The sequence below is a fragment of the Ylistrum balloti genome, unplaced genomic scaffold, assembly GCF_031769215.1.
Source record: "Ylistrum balloti isolate Yb309-2 unplaced genomic scaffold, AGI_CSIRO_Ybal_v1 Utg370948, whole genome shotgun sequence".
In the NCBI taxonomy this organism is placed as follows: domain Eukaryota; kingdom Metazoa; phylum Mollusca; class Bivalvia; order Pectinida; family Pectinidae; genus Ylistrum; species Ylistrum balloti.
The window spans coordinates 634,044-642,632 of record NW_026782534.1 but is presented as its reverse complement, the minus strand read 5'-3'; positions in this window follow the sequence as shown (position 1 = coordinate 642,632).

Genomic DNA, 8,589 nt, shown 5'->3' with positions numbered 1-8,589 from the left:
CGCTGATCCATGGAAGTGCCTACAGGGAAGACTTTTAATACCTTTAAAAGTTTCTGCTGTCAAGTCTAAATATTTTGATTAATGACCAAGGAGCTAGTATTGTTAGCTGTGAAGTAATGGATGTCAATCCCAAGTAACGAGAGACAAACAGTTTAGACAAGATGACATTTAATTCATCACAGATCATTTCTGGTCGATGTTCTTGTTAGGCAAAGAAATTGGGTTCAAATCCCTTGCCTCATCATTGACTGAGATTCTAGGATGATACATTCGTTTTATATGAGATATTTTGTTATTCTGTAACGTAACGTGTCTAATGAAATATAGAAAATCTCGCAATAGGGCATGTTTTATTTGTGTTGTAAATATCATGGGATTCTGATTTTGAATAATAATGCATTGTGACAAATGAGATTTCGTGCTAGTTTGTACTATAAATAGCATAAATACGGCTTTCAAAAGGGAGAACATTGTATGAAATAAATTGAATTCCGTTTTATCATCTGCTGGAAATCCTTAAAATTTCTGTTCCCATACCAAAAGACAGAGAATTTATAAAATATGATTTAGATATTGATGAAAGGATATTGTCATACTAGTATGTTGACGCATCGACGTGTTTGTAAACACGAGTCTGCCTTCTGCTTTTATATAAAATTTCAAGTTCTCAAAATGAATATCGTGGCATACAGAGAAACAAGAGTAGGAAGCATACATTCGGTACATCATACTGAAGAACCATCAAGTTAAGATGACGGCGATGAAAACTCATATTTCTACTTTATCAGTCAGCAGGCCAATTATCTCATATAAAACATGATATTGGAAAGAAACCATTCAATATTAATTATATGAGTGAAGGACAGACGAAGGAAAGTTTTTAATATTTATTAACTCTTCATGGAATTCAGTGTCCCACGAAAACATATAACAAGTAAGTCAATCAAGGCAGGTAACATTGTCCTGTAAGCTTGGCTGGAGTCTGCTGGAAACGTTGTTCGGGAATTCAACAATGATGTCGCCGAGTAGTGGTTATAACATTGCCAGTGATAACACTCCATAATAGTTAACGATTATTGTACATTTATCATTATCACCATTACTGGAAAGTTCTCATAACCAAAGATCAAACTTTCTTTTTATTTTTGAATGAGTTTTGAGAGTGGATATGCCAACTCTTCTATCATAAGCAGTTGTATCTGTGCCCTTCTTCAGTATTTATTTTCCAGAGATCAACAATACGCATCGGGGTGTTTAACCTTTGTTTGATATCACCAAGAATGACAGTTATTGATTAAGCCTGGATGGTGCAACTAGGCGAGCTAGCAATAGAAATAGACTCGTGTTTTTACCATAGCGTTATCTTAAAGAACAATTAAGACAATACCGAAACGTCAACATAATCTTGTTTTAAGCTCAAATTGCTGAAAGGTGGGTCAAATATGAATGAACCAATGCTTTACACGATGGCTTCTGACAGAAGAACAAGGAGAATAAGTGCATGTGTCTACAAGCGCAGAAATATTAAATCTATTGCGACATGTAAACACGATAGGTTGGGGAAGCAGAGATCGCATAGAATTTTATCTTTGGAAATTATATGAAGATAGTGTTTCACTAATTGAGAGAAAAACTTAAAGATAATACCAACATGTGAACATAATCATAATCAAATCTCAAATTTAATAAAACCAGGACAGAATATGAGCAAAAGAAAGATTTACACGGAGACTCCTGAAAAAGTACAAAGGGTACGTGTCTTCAGCTTCATCGTTGACACTCGCTGTGTAAAGCTAGCTCAATTCAAGTAAGTAATGTCACGTTCAATTTTTCAATGAGAACACTATGACGACCATCAAATTTCCCTGTTACTTTCATCCTTTGAAACCCTGTCAGTTGATGACTTCTTGCAAGAAAATGGTGACAATGGGAATGGGCCCTTGAACATCGAATCAACACTATATGTTGTGTTATAGGGGTTATTACTATCCAGAATTATAAATTCACAGTATTGAAATTGATATCATCACGTGCATCATACAGCTTGGTGGAAAGTTATTCATGTCGTTTAGTTTTATGAAGATACTGAGATAAGCGGCTGTTGTAGAAGAGTGTGCTAAGTGTTGAATTTCTAAATTTTTCAATTCTGGTGAGTATATAAAATGAACGTGGTCTATGAATTTCTTGTTATTTAAAGACGAGACGTCATCAATATATCTTGAAGTGAAATTATACAACTTTGCAAGGATATTCAACCTCATGTGAAAACAAAAACAAGTCGACCAACGGAGGGGCGCAGTTAGTTCCAATAGGTATGTCAACAGTCTGTTGGAAGATCTTCCCACCAAACTCGGTCATTGTTATGATTTCGTCTGTTGTATATTTCTTCTTTGATTTGGACGTTATTGTTTTACGAAATACGCTTCAGTATAGTTCACAACCTTGTATTTGTACCGATTTTCATCTTTCTCGGAAAAGACAGGAAAACTATCATACCAAGAGAACGAAGGCGTTTCTTTAGTTTAGAATGGGGTGTACTGGATGGAAAATAAAATTTTATTATAAAAGAAATGTTTACTCACCTTTTTTCGTGTGATATCAGGAAATAGTAGAGGTAAGTGTGAGGTATTTTGGTGTTTTGTCAGAAAATTATGAAATATTAAAAAAATAACTATGATTTCAAAATCAAGTAAGTCCACGTTTGTGTTTTGGATTTCCTAAATAGATTTTCCTTCTCAATGATGGACCCTAGATATAGATCCACAATGGAAGTGAATCATTGTGAAAAAGGCTTTCATTCCCCTCGAACTGGAGAAGAGCGAAATCCATCGTCATACTATAGCGCATTTTGTGGAAAAAAACATCCACATCAAAAAAAGAAATATTCGAAGGAAGAAGTTATCAGAAAGATAGAATTACTGGTTGACAAGATCTCCCTCGAGTTTGATGGTAAGATCTTCCAACAGACTATCGGAATACCCATAGGAACTAACTGTACCCCTCTGTTTTTGCCGACTTGTTTTTAATTTGACAATGAATTTATGAAAACTGATCACAAGAACCTTGCAAAGCCTTTCAATTTCACTTTTTAAGAATTTATGATTTTTTTAGGAATAGGTATACACCCACCTGTACTGGAAATCAAGGATACGACAGATTTTTCTGCATCAACACTTCATCCAATCCTTCCACTACGAAATAAAAAGGAACAGCTTTTCACCAAATTGTATGATACTTGTAATGATTCGAATTCCTTGATGATTTCGATGTCTTTCAATGGCTTGTTCTCATCACGATTTTCTCAACACGGGGTTTCGAGAGATAGAAGTTGATAAAAATGGCGAGGAAGTTTTCGGTCGTTACAGTTATCTCATTGATAAGTATTCTTGTTGTTCTCATTTGGGGAACATAACATTATTTATTAGGAAGGATCAAGAATAACACTGTGGGTGACATCGATAAAGCAGAAGACACTTACTCTTCTGGAACACCTGGTCCTATTCTCCTTGTACTTTTTCATTGATCTTCGCGTAAATTTTTCTTTTTTTCATATTTTGCCCTGTTGAATTTGGGTTTGGATTATGGTTCTGTTGGGATGTTGATATTTTCTTGTTGTGATTGAAATCTTTTCCTGTATCATTTACCTAAATCTCTCTTGATTTTTCATAATACTGTTTATATCACCAGCCACTATATGTCACGAGATGTGGAATTACAACTGGATTAGGAGGTTAGTGTTCATAGATAGAACCCCTTGAACAGTCACTATCAGGTAGTCTAAGTCACTCCCTGCATCCATGACACCTTCCAAGTAGTCCCCGAACCTCGTCATTTATATATGATTCCTTTAGTGATATTTATAACACAGACACGACGAACGTACGAGATGTACACCGGACATGGTGGCTACGTTTTTTAGAGTTGTTAAGATGTTTTATAATTTACCATTGTATACGGATGGGTGTCGTCTCCGTGGAATGGCACATGTTTGCTTTACTTCGTCCTGGATTTGATAGACTTTCCAACAGTCTCGACGGTCACTGCAGCTTTTGCCGGAGTAAATATCTAAACTATGGGAAATCATGGACAATATATATATCAAAATAATAAAAATTGAACTGCTGATAAAATTGATGATTGTCATAGTGTTTCACTGCAGATTGACGACCATTATTTTGTTTCAGGGAATAATATGTAAATCAAACACTGCAGAATGAAGATATTATTTTTGTTTCAGCTACTCAACGGTAAATCTAACTGCAGAATGATGGTCATTCTTTTGTTTCAGGAAGCTCTCAAATTCTGTTATTTTAAGCGTCAGGTGGCGTATATGAACATATCAGGCGGATTTTATGTTCCCAAATTTTAAATGTGATAGTTTCCATTGATGGTGATCATGTAGCTGCCATGTTGTCATCACCGACCTGTAAATCTCGGATTCATGTTTTGTTTATTTATCTTAGGTTATCAATATTAATCACAGAAATACATTACCCCAAAATTGGGAATCCAGTTAATGGTGACTTGAATATGTTTCGCGGAGAAATCAGGACTATTACCATGTAGTAATAGAAAATTCACAATACTTCTGATGTTTATCTAACAGCTTACAAGGTTATGTATCGCTGTTGGTTTACTCGGCAGTAAGGATCGAGGTATGTGACAGTGTTAACAGTTTTTTGTCCTTGTTGGGTCAAGGAGGTATGTGAGGTCGGCATGGTCAATAGATTTCCTGTTCAAAGACAAACAAGCCTGGTGAAAATGAGGTTGATATCTGCCCTGAAAGGTTTGATGTCGAAGACTTAATCTCGTATATCAACAAACACGTACGGTCTAGAGAGGGATATAACATATCCCTATGCACATGCCTGAACTAAGACAAACTAAACCTTGAATTTAATTCTTCTCACGATTCGCCCTTAATATATATTATTTTGTCCTTATTCGTGTGCTTTACAAAATGTTTGATTACCACTTTCTGAATGAGAAAAAGTGTTTAAAAATTTTCTCGTTTCCATCTAACCAATCTCAATTTTATACATAACATGGTTGGTTTCTATATTGTAAGGGATCTCACATCATGTGACTTCTAAACAAGGTGCGATCGTTAGAATAATGGAATTATTCTTAGGCTAATTACAAATATTTAGAATGCTTGTACAACTCTTTCCTTTCCTCGACTAGAGAGTTGTTAATAGCAAATTTCATAATTGCGCACTGCATGGCGTCTTCTTCCATAACAAGGAAAGATGAGAGTTGATAATTGCCCTATTTATCTTAAAAGTGAATGTTCACAGTAACGTATCCTGTCACTAATTACACCAGCATTATCAAGGGTTGTCAATACTTTACCTTCCAATATTATAAGTGGATGTCGCATGTCTCGGCGTTATCACAGAGCGGATGTTTGTGTGTTACAGAGATAAGCTGCCAGGACAGATCATGGCTGACTTACCTAACATCCTTTGACTGTAATGGACACGGAATCACTCACAATCAAAGTAACCGTATTACATATTGTACTGCGGGCAGGGTCTCTTTTTAAAAAAATACTAGCAATGCGATGACGATGACGACCATAGAACTTCCCCAGTCTTCATCGAACTACATCTCTTGAAACTCAGTATTATGAGTTTATCTCGCACCTCTTGATATTGGGAACAAGCCTTTGCATATACATCAACGAAGACAGTTTAACCATGATTTTAATTAGGAATACCAGAAATGGAAAGTTCAAAATAGGGATATCGGAATTGTTATGCTTATACAGTTTGCTGGAAAGCTGTCTCTGTTGGTTGGTTTTCAGGTAAAATTTGCCCTGTAAAGTGTAATGGGGCGAAAGACGAATTTCCTTATGTAAATTAACGTAACGAGCATTGTCCAGTAAAGGCCTACATTTGGACTTTCCATTAGTCGAAATCCCGTATCTGCGGACTCCCTCCATTATTAACGTTGTCTTTGAAGCCAAATTTTATTACCTGCTGTATGGCTTTTGGAAATTAAAACATATTTGACATAATTTTGTCGGATGCAAATGGTTCATTAGGCTTATAAGGTGTATGGAGACATCTACAATTCTCTTTAACCGGAGAAGGTTCAAAGGTTAACAAGGGCACCAGGTAATCAATGAAGATGATTATCAAATACAATTTTCAGTAAATTAACATTCATAAAATTAATTTTTACTTGATTGTGTATGTGATATATATTTGTTTCAAAAGATTTTGAAAAGATAATATGAAAATCATAATGCAATGCATGCATGTCGTTATGCGATTCTTCTGAGTGGTATATAAAGGAGAAAGTAACAAATTTTCATCATGAAAAACAAACTTTAAAAAAAATTGAACAATTTATTTGCAAGTGGTGCTCCTCTTCAAACATGACAATATAAGGTATCGGACAAGGTCACGCTTCAGTGTACACACATAAATGTCATGCCATCATGATTCATGAACATTTTGATTTTTAATTAAGTTTCGAAAAAAAATGCTCTGCCTCCATTGTTAAGAATTCTTAATGTGTACATGGAGTTGAAAAATCCCGTTTTCTTTCTCCACAAAGTAATTATAATGTGATTAACATTACTGTTTATGTCTAGACAATCATGTATTACACGTATATAATTATCACAGCTGTTCGTCCAGACAAACAGGTGTCACACCTATATAGTGATCACAGCTGTCCGTCTAGACAAACAGGTGTCATACCTATAGAATGATTAGAGTGATTTGTCTAGACAAACAGGTGTGTCACATCTATATAATGATCACATCTGTTCGTCTAGACAAACACGTGTCATACCTATAAAATGATCAGTTATTTGTCTATACAAACAGGTGTGTCACATCTATATAATGATCACATCTGTTCGTCTAGACAAACACGTGTCTTCCCTATAAAATTATCAGTTATTTGTCTTGACAAACAGGTGTGTCACATCTATATAATGATCACATCTGTTCGTCTAGACAAACACGTGTCTTCCCTATAAAATTATCAGTTATTTGTCTTGACAAACAGGTGTGTCACATCTATATAATGATCACATCTGTTCGTCTAGACAAATACGTGTCATACCTATAAAATGATCAGAGTTATTGGTCTAAACAAGCAGGTTTATCGAACCTGTTTAATGATCAGAGTTTTTCGTCTGGACAAACACGTATAATACCAATATATTGATCAGAGATATTTGTCTGAACAAGTAGGCGTGCCACACCTGTATCAATTTCAATGCAATTTATCCAGAGAGTATTTATATATATATATTGATAAGAACCGTTTGTCTTGACAGAAAATTAGTCAAACTTGTATTATGATCAGAACTTCTCAGAATCACTTGTCCTGACAAACAGGATTGTCACACTAAGATAATGATCATATCTGTTTGCCCAGATAGGGTTGTGAACTTGGTCAAGCATGTATGTTACACCAATATAAACAGGGTGTCACATCTATATACTGATCAAAGCATTATGTAAAGGCAAAAAACATTTGTCATACCTTGGAAATAGAATGTGACATGTCAAACGATGCATGAAAATTAAACAAAATATTAAAAACATATAATGATTTAATCCTAGCGTTCAGTTGCAGTTATAAACATACATTACTATACACGTTTTATAATGACGTCATGATGTTACACTCAGACACGAACATACATGGAGTGACCATATTGAGCAATGTATAGAAAAAGAATCTGTAACAAATATCAAGAGAAATGCACAGCTACATACAGTATTCCATGTATCCACAGCAACCATTCATACTCTAACCAATCACAACAGTCATCCAAATCACGTGATCTTTTAACGTATATACTGCGTCACATCTGTACACATATAGGCAGCATATGTTTCAATCAGCCAAAACCTCGATGCAAATATGTATATATATACATATATATATATATATACATATACAAATAGTCGGATATAATTTACTACACCTTACAAAACAAACGAATTCCAGACAATACAAGATAAGCGGTAGAACACCATCGATTTGGTTTAATAATTTAGGCAGCAAACGTCAGGTATCTATAAAACTATTCCAGACAGTGAAAGAATAAAAATGTTTATTATTAAATAAAATCTAGGAATAATATTCCAAAAAAGAAAAAAAAACCTTCGAGTTCAACAAGTCATAAAGCCTATTGTATACACCAATCACAGTGTCTCATGTTAGCTATAACCCACCAGTCAGAAATTGTCTGATGTCAACAAAAGCCCGTCAATCACAAAGTGTCTCAAGTTAACAGAAATCTATCAGTCACAAAGTGTCTCATGCCAACTAAAATCCATCAGTCACAAAGTGTCTCATGGCAACTAAAATCCATCAGTCACAAAGTGTCTCATGCCAACTAAAATCCATCAGTCACAAAGTGTCTCATGCCAACTAAAATCCATCAGTCACAGTGTCTCATGCCAACTAAAATCCATCAGTCACAAAGTGTCTCATGCCAACTAAAATCCATCAGTCACAAAGTGTCTCATGCCAACTAAAATCCATCAGTCACAAAGTGTCTCATGCCAACTAAAATCCATCAGTCACAAAGTGTCTCATGCCAACTAAAATCCATCA